Consider the following 16,254-nt stretch of genomic DNA (forward strand, 5'->3'; position numbering starts at 1 on the left):
TCACTTCTTATTTCATTTATTCAATAAGCTCTTTCACATTACGTATTTTATCCCCCGCATAAAGTATTGCCACACATCGCCGCATTTATCTACTGTACATGGAGAAAAGCCAAGTTCCCGGAAGCTATTCTGTTACAGCGGGATAGAGGACATCTTTCCACAGACAAAATCCATCCTCATATATGCCGTCACAATAATATTCCCAAGTCTTAATAACATTCTGAGTTGAGTGTAGTTAAACTTTGACTTGAGTCACGTGGAAGAATCCTGGTGACATTCATCACTCTTCCAGTGCAAGGATCACAGTTCCACGGTCAAGTATGCGAAGGCGCACACGTGAAGAGGCACGAGAGCGAGAGAGCAGAAGGAAGACAGTGGAAGGCAATGCCGTTTAATGGACGGCATTACCAGACAGTATTAGACACCAGTAATTACATCTAACCATGTCTGGTAAGACGCCTATCAATAGGCTGGCAGGGTGACCTCTGAGGAAGCAGCAGTGCAGAAAAAAACGGCCTGAAATCCTGACAAGTTCCTCTTTCTGTGGCCCTTTCACGCACGAGCACCGCACGCCATCAAACCTCCCCTTTTTTCTACAGCGTCACAAAGCGGTGACGAGTGGGGTGTTTTTGGTGCCTTGGTAATGGAGCTGAGTGGGTACATAAAGGCGCGGCTCGGCGTTTAGTATGAGGGGTCGTTCTCCCTCCTTAAACACACAACGCAAGGTTTCTGTTCGCTCTAGCTCTTCTGTTTGGGGATGTTCAATTCCCAGTTTACACGTTCGCATGCCTGTTATTATAGCGTATCTTCTTATGTTCCGCGTTGGTGAGCTGAAATAACAAGAGGCTCTCACGCTCAGGTGAGCTCAGTTTCATGATGCGCCACACAACCCAGCCAGTCGGACCAATGGCTGCCACGCAGCACAAAGGTCGGCGCTGTTCATGATAGGCAACCAGCGAAAAAAAAAAAAAAAAAGAAAAAAAAACGTCTTGCACGACCGGTGGAACAATCAACGACCTGCTATTCTTTTATGCCGGTGGGGTGGGGTTGACACAAAAGCCAAAAGAAAAAAAGGGCAGGAAGGTAAGTAAAGAAGAAGTAAAACACTGAAGCTCTCCTCTTAAGCTAATGCCACGAGGCATTTGAAACTTTACTTTAATGTAGTGTGACTATTTCCATCTCAAAAAAAAAATGAGGACACGCTTGTGTGTTGGATGTGCGCCTGCATCCATGTTATGTCACAAAAGTAACACGCTGCTGTCATCACAGTTATGCTTATCAGGCTTACACATTTACCGCATTTTTGCTACTGACGGAATCGTATTACGTTCGCCTATCACATGTCTACGGCCTGGCATTCAAAACACGGCGGACAAGCAGCCCTTTCTAAACCCACATGCGCATTCCATTCTTCTTCTTCTTCTTCTTCTTCTTCCGCCTTCTTGCTCACATCCCCCCCCCCCCCCCCCCGCGATGCTTTACATCAGTCAGACAGCAGCCAATAGTCATTAGTAGATTTCAAAAGAAGATTTGTTTAGGCAACCGTGCGAGCGACTGCTGGTTTGTGGTCCCCCAGAAAACATCGTTACCAGACAGTGTTAGAACAACAGTAGTACAATCCAGCACTGCCCGGTAAGATGGATCCTGAGAGCCTCCTTCTCCGGCCCGCTCAACACTCGGTTGCCGCTAACCCTGTCGCCGCTGTTAAGGATCTTTTGTGCGCTTGCTGCGAGCAGATGACTATCATCATCATTACCAGGCAGTATTAGAAAAAGAGATGTAGTCCAATGCTGCCTCGTAAGATGGAGACGATCACCCATGAAGACAATCCTAAATCCCTGCCGAGGACGGACAAATGTGTGACATCAGGCATACCCGATTCAAATTTATTTATAGATTTTTTTGGGGATAATGGGTTTGTTTTGTGCCATAAAATGGTGCCAAAAACCTGTCTGATAGGAAAGTAGTGCAATGGTGCCAAGGAACAACAATTTGAAGTGACACATCTTGACTGAGAGACAAGTTTCGGACGTTGGCGAGGGGCTAAGTTTAGCCTGGGTTGTTAGCAGAAGTAGAGAGTCTTTTCAGCATGTAAATGTACACATGCACTTTGCGTTCTTTTTTTCCCCCCCAAAAAATCATCTGTCAGCCATTTATTTTTAGGGGTAATGTAAAAAGAGTTTGAAATCATGAATATTTACAGTATTATCTATCAATATGCGCAAATATCATAATTTTTAAGGCGGTAATTACTAAGTTTTTCACTATTCTGCTACTAAAACAGGTGACTGTTCAATGGAAGTTTGAAGTGCAGCCCAGAGGCACAAAGCACTTGTTCTAATTCAAACAATGTACACTACTTATTTAGCAAAGCGCAACCGCTTGTTGAGCAAACATATCGTGGCTGCGTCGGACGAGCGGGACCATCCACTTGGCTTGTGTTGTGCTCTACAGCCCACATGGGCTGTCACAGAACACTGGGCCACAAAAGTTGTTAATGATTGCCCAAACCTGTTCTGACTAGTCTAAAGCTATGGCACGGCACCGACGGGAGGAAGGGCTGCTTTTTCACACGATACGCAGCAGTTAGTAATTTCACACAAAATACAGCTGACTTAAAAGTAAGTCAAGCCATTGGGCGTTGTTTCTCAATCACCCGCTCAGGTGAATTGCATTTGTCACAACTTTTTGTTACAGTTGAACTGGCATTGACTGACAGCAAAAAAATATGAGGGGTTGTCGTTTTTTTTTTTTTTTTTTTTTTTTTCCCATCGGTGGACCTCTGATGCTGTCGCCTTTGTGTTGGCGGAGTGATGAAAGGCCGATGGAATGTTGCTCAGCTCGACCTGAGCGGCCAGCCTGTATGCAGAAGGTCACTGAAACGGCGCTCTTTTACTGAATAATGCGGCTACTTCACAGGTGCACCGTGCCAAAATGCTCGCCCACGTACTGACCACGCAGTTGCTCTCTTAATCAAACGTACTTTTGTCTTGAATTACATGAAATTGGGAGGTTTTTTTTTTTTTTTCCAACAAAAGAGAAGAAAATAAAATCTTGTTGGAGACCTGCTTCGTTACAACTCTTTCCAAAGCGGCTGCGCCCCCTTGATTACAGAAAAAGGTGTGCTAAAGATACATTGGAAGGTTTTCCGTCACCCCGCAAGCAAGGCAAAAGTTGAGCCCAGGGTTGAGAAGGGGGAAGGGAGAAAGAGAGAGAGGCAAAATGGAGAACGCACCTGTAATCTTACCGTCTTGAAGGGAACCCCAAGCAAAGAATGCCACCAAACCCAAGAAAGTGTTTGGAAGGCAGGAGCTGAAAAAGAAAGAGACGAAAGGTCTTGAATGTGCAGACCAGCCTGCCGCCTGAGAACGCTCCCGTCTTCCTCGCGGTCAGCCAGGCCCCAACCAAGTGAGAAAGCCGAGCAGACCTGCTCTCCCAGACTCTATTTAGTTAATCATCAGCATTATAAACCGGCGCCGCGGGCCCTCTGAGGACGACAAGAAGGGAGAGGGAGAAAAGAAAGGGTGTGAAAAAGATTAGACAAAGCTTACAGTACCTGGTCAAAGAAACGAGCCCGCCCTCGCGTCCACTAAACTTGTGCTCATTGGCAAAAGTTGGTCCTATTGTACAACATGGCGCAGCGCGGTGGGAGTTGTAAGCGCTCGTGGCTGCCCACGCTTTTTCGCTTGCTGGAAGTGAGGCGTGATCAGGTAACTCTGCCCTCTGTGCTGGAATGTGAGTCCGCTGTGAAGTGAACAACCCGATAGGTGAACTGGCCTGGCCCTTAATCAATAGTCGCCGTCTTTGTGGGAAAACAATGGAAAGGAAACCCCAAACTTTACTTAAGTGCGGACCTTATCTCGGCCTCCACACACGCCGAGGAGCAACCTGCTAACCGAGACGTTTCAACCCTGATAACGCTTTGCATCCCAAATGTAAAATGATATCCTTATATCCCGGTTGCTCCTTCATCTTTTGCACTTTCTCCACCTTGCTCTTTTATTTGTTTAGAGTAATCGATTCATTTACTAAAATTATCGATTGGAGGGGGTTTGTGTTCAAGGAATGTTTTTCAAATTTTGATGAAAAAAAAAGTGTAAATAAGTCTAATCACTATTATATTATCTACTACCTAGATGTCAAGGCACCCCTCATTTAAAATGGTGCCATCCCATATTACAGTGAAAGCCCCGCCTCCCTCAACGAAAAAGATTATGGATTGGAGGGGGTTTGTGTTCAAGGAATGTTTTTCAAATTTTGATGAAAAAAAAAGTGTAAATAAGTAATCACTATTATATTATCTACTACCTAGATGTCAAGGCACCCCTCATTTAAAATGGTGCCATCCCATATTACAGTGAAAGCCCCCCCTCCCCCAACTAAGATAATGGATTGGAGGGGGTTTGTGTTCAAGGAATGTTTTTCAAATTTTGATGAAAAAAAAGTGTAAATAAGTCTAATCACTATTATATTATCTACTACCTAGATGTCATGGCACCCCTCATTTAAAATGGTGCCATCCCATATTACAGTGAAAGCCCCCCCCCCTCCCCCAATCAGGTAAATCAAACTGCTTCCTTGATGGTAATTACTCAACATAAAACATGAAAAGCCCGAAAACTCCACTTCAGTCTCAAGCCCATGCAAAGCTCAGACTTGAAATTATTCAACTTGACTTTTGAAACATGTTTTTTTTTTTTTTCTTTTCCCCCTGGCGCGAGAGGCTCCCATGTGACCTGCAGCTTTTCAGGTGTATGAAAGAAATGAACTATCCACCAATCACAATCTTCCACCTCAGTCTGCAGCCTCCGCTGTACAGCGGACGCGGTCGACATTTTCCCTCCATTTTGCCGTCTTGCTTCCTAGACTTGTGTGGCACTGGTCTCAATAAATCTACCTTACGAGCGCACGGGAGGACTCCATAATGTATAACCGCTCTGTGGTGGAAATTCCCCACTTGAATAAGGACGACGCCACTGTTTGTCTTAAGCTCGCAAATGAACCTTGAGAGGCAAAGAGAACAGAGCAGCAGACATTTTGCGCCGGGCGCACATCCACTTCCTCTTTTAAAACAGCCACTGCTAAGACTTGTAAAAAAACGAAAAGGAAAGCGACGAGAGAACCTCCGAAGAAAACTCGAGTCGGTTCAACAGGTTGTCGAGAAAAGTTGCGTGACGAGTTACATAATCTACTTATACATTGCGTATCCGCGCAAGCTAAGGCTAATTGTCTGTTGCAGGGAGATTACGAGTGAAACCTTTTCATACCGTCATTCGTCTTGTTGTTTCCATGCGCAGGAGGTTGTATGATCTAAGAGAAGGAGTCCGCTTCTGTCTTCACGTCCTTTGACAAGTCTGGCAGTTTGCCTTTACCTGCCCCAACTGGTCTATCCAGTTTAGGACTGAACGTTGGCTTCTATTGTTTCCGAGTCTTTCTTTCTGCTTAAATGGAGCCGGAATTTGATACGTGTCATTTTGGCGTATCCACCGAAACCCCCCCCCCCCACCGAAAGCTAACGCTTTATCCGCGCACAATTGCTAACGCGTCTCCCGATCTTAGCTGGACTACCAAACGTCCCAAAAAGTTTGAACAAACGGCGTCGCTGAGCAACAGGTTGGGACCGCAGCGTGCGTCTTAAGAAACGGACAATGAAGACAAAGAAGGGATCACATTCGTGAATTTACCCAGCCTTTCCCAGGTGTGGTCACCGAGCCAGAAACCCAATACAAGAGGCATCATTGTGTCGGGGGCTCATGACGCCTCATTGGCTAGTCCTCCTCCTTCCTGCTCTCGCTGAAGGACACTGGCATGGCGGTTAGAAGGAGTAAGATGTCCCTCCTTTCAGGTAGACGGTAGCCTGCATGATGTCAGAGGAAAAGCCAAACCCCGGAAGAAAAGCGCATCGGTTATCTTCCTGGTGCCCAAGCAGAAGTTCTTTCTTTCCCGGTGTTCTCTTCTCTTCGGCGGTGTTCGACTGTTAAGATCCTCCAGAAGACAGAGGCGGAATTTGTAAAGGGCTTGGTTTACATGTAGCCCGGCTCCCCCCTCCTCCCCTTTCCCCCCGCAGGTGTAATTTTCAGGTTGCAGCCAATCTCTTCGGCCCCTGGCGCTTACAGGTGTGTCCGATGCAATGTCTCAGCAAATGGCAGCCAAGAACAGATTTCCCCACACACCCCAACCCCCCGCCCACCGCCGCCCTCTGACTCTCACCTCACCGGTTCGCTTACCTACCCCCCAACCTCCATTAACCCCCAGGTACCTTCTTGTGTTTTTTATGATGTCAGCTCAGGCTTTGTGGGAACTACTTCCTCTGTTATACGCAAACGCGACCGGTAGAGTGGCAAACCGTCCAAGCGCATGGCAAAACTCACATTTTCAATGTGGCTTTTATTACGGTGTCATCACGTTAAAACCTTAGCCTTCATTTTTGCTGTCAAAGTCGGCCGCAACCTGAAATACCTGCCCTTTGCTCTCATGAACTGCCTCTCTTTGTGTCCACACACCTTTTTTTTTTTTCTGTCCCAACAATAAGCAAAGCGGGAACAACAGGTGAACACAGCGCAGGTGAGTAAAAGTTGAAAAAAAAAAAATACACCAGAGGTTTGAGGTCAGTTTGAGCATTTAGAGGTGGGGGAGCGCCCGCCAACAAAAGGATAGTGGCGGGCGGGGGGTGTACTTTTAGGCCCCAGGGGCAAACAGAGGCCAAATCCAAAACCTCGGCAGGGCTTGGCTGGATGCGGGGCAAGGCAGCCACTTTCGGTCTCGAGGTGTAATTGTCAGGATTAGTCTCCGAACAATAAGCACAATAGCAGAACCATATCCGGTTTCAGCGATGGGGTGTGGCACGGCTTGCAGCAGAACTGCGCCGGCAAATGTGGAAGGTGATTGCCTGTACGCAGTTAAACAAACAGTCCCAACAGTGACGCAAACGACAGTAAAATACGCACCAACGGATTTTTGACAGCGTACGTGATTCTGCGGGCTAGGCTCCCATAAACATGTGACAATGCAAAGCCCTTTGTACTTACTTCAAGTCAACAAAAGGCCAATTTAATGAATGTGAAATCGACTGCAGGAAAAATACTTGAACAAAGTAGACAATTATAGGTAACCGATTAACACTTTTTCCCCTCTGCCAAGACAATCCTGTGAGGAGTTCGGCCTCTCTAAAGAGGGCGGTTTAGTCAATTGCTGTGCTCCAAAAGGTTTGCTTTTGTTTGGGATTCCATTTGGATTGCAAATGAGGAGAGGGGTGACGCATGGGAGACTGACCTCAACTTATTTGGCTACTGATGGCTATCTGGCCAGCCGGTCACGCAAGGCAGGATGCAAGGACATCAGTCAGCAGGTCGGAAGCATCACTTGCAAATGGAACGCAAACATAATGATTGCATTTGCTTGCATGGATTTGTTCGCAAAAGCGCAAATAACGAAAGTCGCTGAGCTCTCCACCCAAAGACATTCTCTACCTTTCAAACACAAAGCACAGTGCATTTACAAGTTTTGATAAGCTACCGAAAGATGGGAAGCAGACATGGAAAGCTATTTGGCTCGTCAAATACACCTTTCTGTTGTCTTCGACACCTGCCTCCTTCCTGCCCTTCTGCTCAGAAACCGGCAGGATAATTACAGAGATTCACATTGTCTTAGAGGAAATTGGAGGACTTTGCCCAGGTGTGACGTTTAAAAGGGCCTTCATTACACCGATCGGCTTGCTAGTCTCCAGACAATTAGCTTGCTGCCTACATCACCATCGGGCCAGCAACGTCTGTATGCACACTAGATGTATGGAAGTCGTTACAGACAGAGTTTCCCTCTAAATTGTTTCACTCTGCCTATTATTCATATATTTTTGTTTCAGGTATGAATTGACCCTAAATAATGGCAAACTCAAAAGAAAGACAATTGGTCAGGAGGTGTTATTGGAAGTATGAAAACTGTACAAGCTTAAGTATCTTCATTATGACCATGACTTAATGTTAGCGTAACTTGTTAGCTTAACTTGTTAGCGTAGCTTTTCCAATGGGCTTGCCTCGATTTTGGGATTCCTACCTCTGTTGTATGGATTTGTTTGGGGATTGGAGGAGCACTTCAACCAGTCACTCTTCTATCGTGAGGCTGGTGAATGTCCAAGGTCTTCTAGATTAGAATGTTGCTTATGGACATCTTGAACAGTTCCACCTGCTTCAGGCTTATCTCTGAAGCAAACAATGATACGTCGTGTGGACGAATCCCTGTCAAATTGTCGTCTAAATTGTCTCCCGCGAAGTCTTTGGGATTCCAGTGGTACTTATGATTAATTTGATTTGTTCGAAGTTAATCACAAGTTTCATTATTTTGGGTTATTGGCACCTGAAACAAAAACATACACTATTCACAAAAAGTTAGCGGGTGAGATTTCAGGATGAAGCTAAAATGGACAATAATGTGACGATGTGCACTTCTCTTTGCAACTTACTGTTCTCTAACAAGGAGCTGAAAGGCAAAATTCACAACAGGTGTTTGATACATGAAATGACCATTACATTACCTTGTTTGATTACAATTGACATTTATAGAGTCCTCTTCATCATGCTGTTTTGACATTGTGAGACCGAGAGTACACCAAAAACGTGATCAACAGAATTCAAACAGGAGGTTCTCAGAAGTGGGCATTGAGCTAATACTGTCACAGGGTTCCATCACCAGGATAGAGAATATAGAAATAGAGAAACTGGAAGACTCACAGAAAGGCACACAAGAGGACGTCCTTGGAAATGAAAAAGAAAAACACATTCTAGTGAGTTTTGCTGATCAAGTCCCTGTTACACAAAAGCAAGTTGCAAAAAAATACAGAAACACTGCCCGGTTGAAAATGTGCGTTCAAACGTTTAGGCACGGTCAAATGCATTTTAAGTTCTTCTTAAAATTTCACACAAAAGCAAGTACATTTTTTGTGACAATTTATGCATAACAACAAAAAACTCACTTTTGAGCTTTGAGATGCAAGCATCCTGTCTGATCCCAGTGACAGAGAATCAACAAGGGAGAAGAGTGAGCACAAGCGGTCCGGCTGCCTCGGCCCTGCCCTGACTTGCCTCCTGCCACCAGCATTGTCTAATTGGGCCCTCAGGATTCAGCCTCTCTGTGCTTGTGTGTGTGTGTGTGTGTGTGTGTGTGTGTGCGTGTGTGTGCGTGTGTGTAAATGGTGCAGTCCTGTGGTATAACGTGTCTAGTGGGGCAGTTACCATAGAAAAGCAGATTGAAGTATACCAATTATTGCTGCATCCTATTCCACAACACACCTGTTGAACTCACTGGCTGGTTTCAGGTCAAACTGCACATTCATATTCAACATTTTTTTAAATAAAATTTCTACCAAAAAAAAAAAAAATTAAAAGAACGGAAATGCATTGTATGGTTAGTATTTAGTTTGAAATATGGTGCCTCCGTTCATAAACTGAATTGTTCCGAAACTTTGGTAACGGGCCAAAATGATTGCAAAATGAAGCCATTTTTCCCATTTAAGTGAATGGAAATAAAAGGGCGGCTGCACCGGCAACAGATGCTACATTTCGCTGAACCAAACTGCATAGCGAGATTTGTCCACAAGATTTTAGAGACGCAAGTAAGCTTACTGAAAAGCTAATATTCATTAAAGACTGCCACATATTTCAAGATTGTACCAGAACTCTTTACACTTTTGAAAAAGTGCCTCAGTAAGCGCTGCTGTTTTGGTTAGCAACAGTTTAAATGGGTCAACAGTTGACTCTTTAAAGTCCGGTGTGAGCAATTGCTTTGGCAATCTGACATAATTAGACTTAGTACTGGTGATCATCACTGTCAGAGAGGTATTCATTTTACCAATTACTTGTTAATTAAGTTATATTGTACTGCATCATCCGAAGTGGTGTTTTATAATACTTTGCTTTCCTTATATATCCATAGTCAAAATATAAGATGTCAATATGATGCAAGGACTCTTTCTTCTTACTTCATAGATATTGACTCACATTGTATACACATGTTAAATATTGATGGTTTCCCCCACAATACAATCAAATGGAGAAACTTAATTGCTTGACATGATTCATTGGAACAGACAAAAAGAATTTCACGTTTTCTTGCACCTCTCCAAGTGCAGACACGCACACAAACTGTCCCAAGCAGCGACTCCCAAAAGCCGCTGACGCTGCTCGAGTTTCACACGCTCACAGGAGAGACGCGGCGGTTTGTTAGGGAAATGTGTGTAAATGCTGTCTAAAGGTCATCGTTTATTGTGCCCAAATATAAACAGCAAGACAAGTCCTACTGCCTCTCGGGCACATTTAGCATTGTAAGGCTTTAAATGGTTTGTGTGTGTTCAGTTGAAGGCATTGTCAAGTACTCCGACCCTGCGTACCATCTCCAAACACACCTGCCCACCTGGCTCCTCAAAAGACTGTAATTAGCTCAAAGCTTAACGTGTTTACTAAAGCGCGAGCATGAGGTACAAGTAACAATGACTTCCGCAGCGGGGGCAAATACATATTCATTTACTTGATCATACATTTGTGAAGAGTTCCCTTTATATGAGGTTTGTCTATGCTAAAATAAGACCGAAAACAATGACAAAAAAAGGCACGGAAAATGCTATGATTTGTCCTGAAAGCAGTGTACACTAAACCCCGCCTATTCTTTAGTCACCATTTGCAAACTTACCACTGCGCAATATTTTTCTGTGGAAGAGATTTTTGTGCTCTTTCTGTAATGCCCTAAACTGCAGCCTAAACAGCCTGAGGGCTAACAAGGGCAAGTGGTCTAGAAAATGGATGGCTAATTTGCAGTTTCATATTTGTTTGCTAACTCCAGAGCTGATGCAGGGCGCTAGTGGTGGTTTGTTGAAGTTGGTAGTCAGATAAGCTAAGCCCGTTTAAAAAGATAGCTGGACCGCCCTGTAGGCGATTACTATTTGGTCCGGTCTGACAAAATGACAGAAAAACAGACGGTGGAAGGATACCCCGGCTGTAGGCGGAAGGCAATAAACGGACTGCAAATTTTTTTGTAAAATGCCCAGCTCTGGCTATGTCAACTTTTCATGATCATCCTAACTATGTTTCATCTACATTATACTGCAGTCTACTTCATAAAAAGAACATTTCTTACTGTTTGATACTAAGTCTCAACGTGTCATGTGCGTGTACAGCACATCCAGTGCATCATAGGGCCTGTCTACAGGGTAACAGCAGGTCCCACTAATGACACAAGATGTGTTTGTGAGATAAAGACTCTCCGGGGGTTGGAATGGGGGGTTCAGGTGAACACACAGCCAGGAGGCGTCCCACTGGGACCAGTTACCAAGGTAGACCATCACCTGTTCATTACTTCCTGTATGTGCGCAAGTACAAAGACCTGAGGCTATGATCCAATCATGTGTGTGTGTGTGTGTTTATTTATTTTTTAACTTATGTGTGCACTGTAATTGCTGTTTAGTACATGCGAGGCTTGGTTTATTCACAAACCTGTCGCACCATCTTCCTCACTGCAGTTTTCCATGATATTTCCAATGTGTTTGGAGAGTGACCCTAGACAAACACACAGGTGTTGGAACACAGTATATTACAAATTGTAAATGCCAATAACGTCACAATGTTCTTCGAGAAAAAAACCCACTGTACCAAATGCAGCTTTCAAAACAGCATAAACACCTTTGAGGTCGCTCACCTCTTCCAGCTGGAGAGATGCTGAAAATTGATCCCGCAAACACTTTGCAGGAGGCGCGCACACACACTCGAACATTTTGCATGGGGGTGTGTTGTTTTGATCTTTCTAGAGTAACTTCACAGATGACAAACAAGCTAGTTAGACCTGTGTCCTTCCTTCCCGAAGCCTCAGGTCTGCGGACCAGGCGCTGCTCGAGGTGCCGAGGACTAAGCGATGCCTCGGCGGGGATCGAACCTTTTCTGTCGCTGGTCCTTCCCTTTGGAATGACCTTCCATTGAATGTTAGGCCATCCATAAACTGTCTCTGTCCACTTTTAAAACCCGTTTGAAGACACATTTCTATATTTTGGGTTTTGATCCGATGTGAGACTGACAGTTTTCCTGTGTCTATTGTATGTAGTATTTTGCGTTTTAATTTATTGCTTTCACTTGTTATATTATTGCTGTTTTGTATTTGTAATGTAAAGTGCTTTCTTGCAGCTGTAGCTGTTATGAAATGCGCTGTATACATAACGTTGTATTGTATTGTATTGTATCGTACCATATATATGACAATCAACACAAACTGTCATGGTCTGTTGTTGTTGTGGTCATGTTTTGTTTTTGTTGTTCCCAGTTGCTCCAGTAGGGGCAGTAGGTGGATCCCCTGCAGCGCACCTGTTCGTAATCTGAATCAATGGACTATTTAAGGACTGCCAAGAAGACAACTCTTTGTCGGATTATTCCTCTGCTTGCTCATGACCATAGCACCAAGTATTGAATTTTCTAGATGTCCTCTCATGTTTTCGCCATGTATTTTGCTCCTTTTGTTGACTCAAGTTTTTCGCCATAGCAAGTATTGTATCTTGTGTTATTAAAGCTACCCTCGGTTGAACTTTTTGGAATTGGTGTGATCTTGTCCTTTTTACGACAAGCAATTTTCGTTATTTCTTTCCTTGCCTTTTGCAAGCGTTTTTGGTTGTTCTCGTTTTCCTGGTTTTGTCATACCAGCGCCTTTAGTTGCACTTTGTCGGTCTTGCGTATTTTTTTCTAATAAACCCTTTTTGCTCAAAACACCATCTGAGTCCACGCTTTTAGAGTCTGCAAACATTCCAAACTGAGATAAAAGTGTGAGGAGTTTCCCCCCCCAAAAAAACTCAGGGCAGGTGTCACAAAAGATATAGCCAGGTCGGTGAGCAGGGAGGTGTCTCCGGCACGGTGATGTACTTCCCGGACAGGAACTGTCAGATGCTCAGGGCAATGTGAGCCCGCAAACTCCAAAGGATTTATTTGTAGATAGTAGTGGTTGATTGTTTTGCCCAAATTGAAGGAGAATTCGTCGGATGTAGCTTGGGTTTGAAAAATATCTTTTGTGCCACCAACCGTGGAACTTTTCTGACACACCTCATAATGTTTCCTTACACTTAATTCTGTACATGGCAATTAGGATGAATTTGCTTGTACCAGTGCTGATGATCACAGCTGAACTGGTTCAGCTCAGTTCAGCGGGTTTTGACATTGTCTGTGTGTTGAATTGTTTTAAGGTGACATTAAATTTAAGCTGTTATACAAACCGAACACTGATTACATTGTAGCCAGGTGTCATTTCTTCAGTGTTGTCCCATGAAAACATAAAATGAAATAATTACAAAGGTGTGACGGGTGAACTCATTTTCCTGCGATACTGAACGTCGGAACTCGGAACTATGTGGGGCAGGTGTGCAGGAGGATATTCTACATGCTCACTTACATGGCAACGATAACTCCTGTAAATCACGGTCCCTGTCGACTGTTTGTATATATGCTGCTGGACCCAAAGTAAAATCCTGACTGGAGAGCACTGTATCGCTCCGTGACAATGTTCAACAGCAAAAACCGCTTATCCCATTCAGCATGCTTGATTGTTTGTTGTCTTTTAAAAAAATATCACATCCAATCCGACATCTTATTTTTGTAATGTATTTAAAAAAAAAAAACAACCTGGAGCCCACTGTCAGAAATAGGTGTAAGATGAAGTCCGTTCAACAAATGTAATCCATGAGGATACAAAATCTTCAGGAGCAATCCAACCTATATGAAGTCTCGCATTCAACCGATGTTCTCTGTAATGTGCAAGTTACTAAATAACTAAACTGTCAAACTGCTTAAGTTAAAGTACAGTTGTGACATTTAAACAGAAGAAGCAACATAATTAAATGCCCAATTATAACAGTAAACACAAAAATCCTGTAAAACATCATTATTGCCAAACCGGTCATTCATTGTACACAAAATGCAAAGGAAGTAAATTTTTTTTTTTTTCAATTCTGTTATTTTATTTTTTCTTTCAAATCCCACGATTTCACCCTCTCCAACATGAGTACGTTCTTTTGTCCTATATTCAAAGCATACTATGTTTGCATTTTAAACAAAACTACACGCATGACATAATTAACAAACTCTAATCTCTATGTCCAGTGGATGCTAAAGTGCATTGTAATAATGACCCAGCGAGAATCCATCGGAATTGATACACATCAGGGGTAAATGATCAGCAGGACGGATTTTATTTGATTTTTTTTTCATGATTCAGGAAGGAATCAAAGTCCGTAGCAGAAACAATGTCTGAGCTTCTGTGCTTTACAAAGGTGCTCCTGTCAGAGAGCTACACATTAACACGGGCAGATGACAGGTCCCCTCCGAGCTTGGCCACACTTTTACAATCCCACACACCCTTTTGGATTTGTCCGAGCTCTGTCAACATTGCAGTCTCCAGACGGCTGTCTGGTACCATCCAGCCAATTGCGAGGACGCGGCCAGATGTGCCACTAGCCCACGCGGGCGTATGGCAGACAGGGAGCCATGGATACCGGCTGTTGCTCGGCCGGTGCAAAAGGAAGTGTTGAGGGAGCACGTGACACTTGGCATCACAGGAGTGAGTGTACACACCAGCCTGGTCCCATGCTGATGGTTTATGGCCAGGGCACTGCAAATAGCGGCGTGTTTACCGAGCCTAATCTTTGATCATTGAGGAAGAGAGTTGCAGTTAAATAGGCTCTGAATCAACATCCTGGAAGTTAGCCATGCAGGAAGGTGCATTTAAAGCAGCTCAGGTTCAGCAAACTCACTCACATGAGGTCCCTTTAGGGCCACTTTAGATGCAACTATCCATACGCCCGTCCATTTTCTAGCCATACTAGGGTCTTGGGTGAGCTAGAGGATATCCTTGGACTTTTGACTTTGGGGAAGAGACAGGGTACACCCTGGACTGGTCACTAGACAATTACAGGGCACATATAGCCAAACAGCCATTCACATTCACATTGACACTGAGGGACAATTTAGAGCAGGGGTCCCCAACTACCACTTTGGACCGGGCCGCGGCGGGCCACCTAGATGAAACAAAACAACCCCCCCAAAAAAACGTACATTACTTCTGGTTTATTTACTATCCGAGGCTGAAAAAAATGTTGAATGTATAAATATTTTGAAAAGTGACCGGAGTCTCTCCGTTACATCCATCTACGACTGACTCTTAAAGCATGTTAAGTTGTCTTCGTTGCGAAATGCTAATATTAAATGCACAAGCTAGCAGAATGAGTAAAACGAACAACACAACATGAAATGGCCCAGTGAGAATTCAAGACAAGAACCTGTGCCCAAGAACAAAAAGAAGGGTACATTTCACAGACAATAATTGTCAATGCATCTGAGCATTCACACAAATTCCCTAAGCATTCCTTGGACCACGATGAGCGACATTTGACATGCGCACGGCTGCCACCAAACCAGTATCACACCTGTCCAAAACCCATAACCAGTTGCGTGATTGTAGCTATGTTACACAAAAACAAACAAACAAACAAAATCAAACCACCCATACGTCAAAATAGAACATATCATTGAATAGCAATTTGTGACACAAATAAAATCAGCCCTAGTTCATTACTTTTATTTTAGCACATTTTAAGCATAATTAAAGGGGAAGTCAACCCAAACATATTTTTTTCCAGAAGATGTTCTATGCAGGCCCACTAGTTGAAACACGGCATTCTGCTAAATATTGCATTTGTGGAATTAGAGTTAATCCACCTGTTTTTAGCCATCTCCGGGGGCGGCCATTTTGTCACTTATGTCGATTTAAAACAACATCACAGTTGCTCATGGCTCAGGTAACGACAAATCACATCTCACATGTTTTCTGAAGCTGAGCCATGATTGGCCATTTTCAGAGCCCTGAGCAACCGTGATGTCATTTTCAGTCGACAGAAATGACAAAATGGCCGCCCCTTGGGATGGCTAAAAATGGGTGGATTTTGCTGCTAAACTCATATTCCACAAATGCAATATTAATCAGAATGCCTTGTTCCAACTAGTGGGCCAGCATTGAACATGTTCTGGAAAAAAAAAATGTTTGGGTTGACTTCCACTTTAAGTCTCAATACAATTTATATAAATATGGTCCCGTATTGTCCACTCATCGATAATGTAAAACATGTAATTTAACGAAACACAAATGTTTCTAGCCACCTGATCTCTGAAACGCATGAAAGAGCATCATTTGAGGGACTTGCAAAGTACGTCCATGTTTGGACTTCCTGAGCTGCGAGCCGAG

At 43.8% G+C, this 16,254-nt stretch overlaps 1 long non-coding RNA gene across 1 annotated transcript; it reads right to left on the minus strand.

Moving 5' to 3' along the window:
• Window positions 1-5,977, minus strand: LOC147153898 (uncharacterized). The gene is made up of 2 exons (XR_015087792.1): window positions 5,685-5,977; window positions 1-3,487 (listed from the first exon to the last, which is right to left on the minus strand). It is a non-coding gene; the product is annotated as an uncharacterized LOC147153898 (long non-coding RNA).
• Window positions 5,978-16,254: the final 10,277 nt, after the last annotated feature.

Source organism: Filicampus tigris, chromosome 1 (genome assembly GCF_054856515.1).
Source record: "Filicampus tigris isolate MCC_2025a chromosome 1, RoL_Ftig_1.0, whole genome shotgun sequence".
NCBI classification, from domain to species: Eukaryota; Metazoa; Chordata; class Actinopteri; order Syngnathiformes; family Syngnathidae; genus Filicampus; species Filicampus tigris.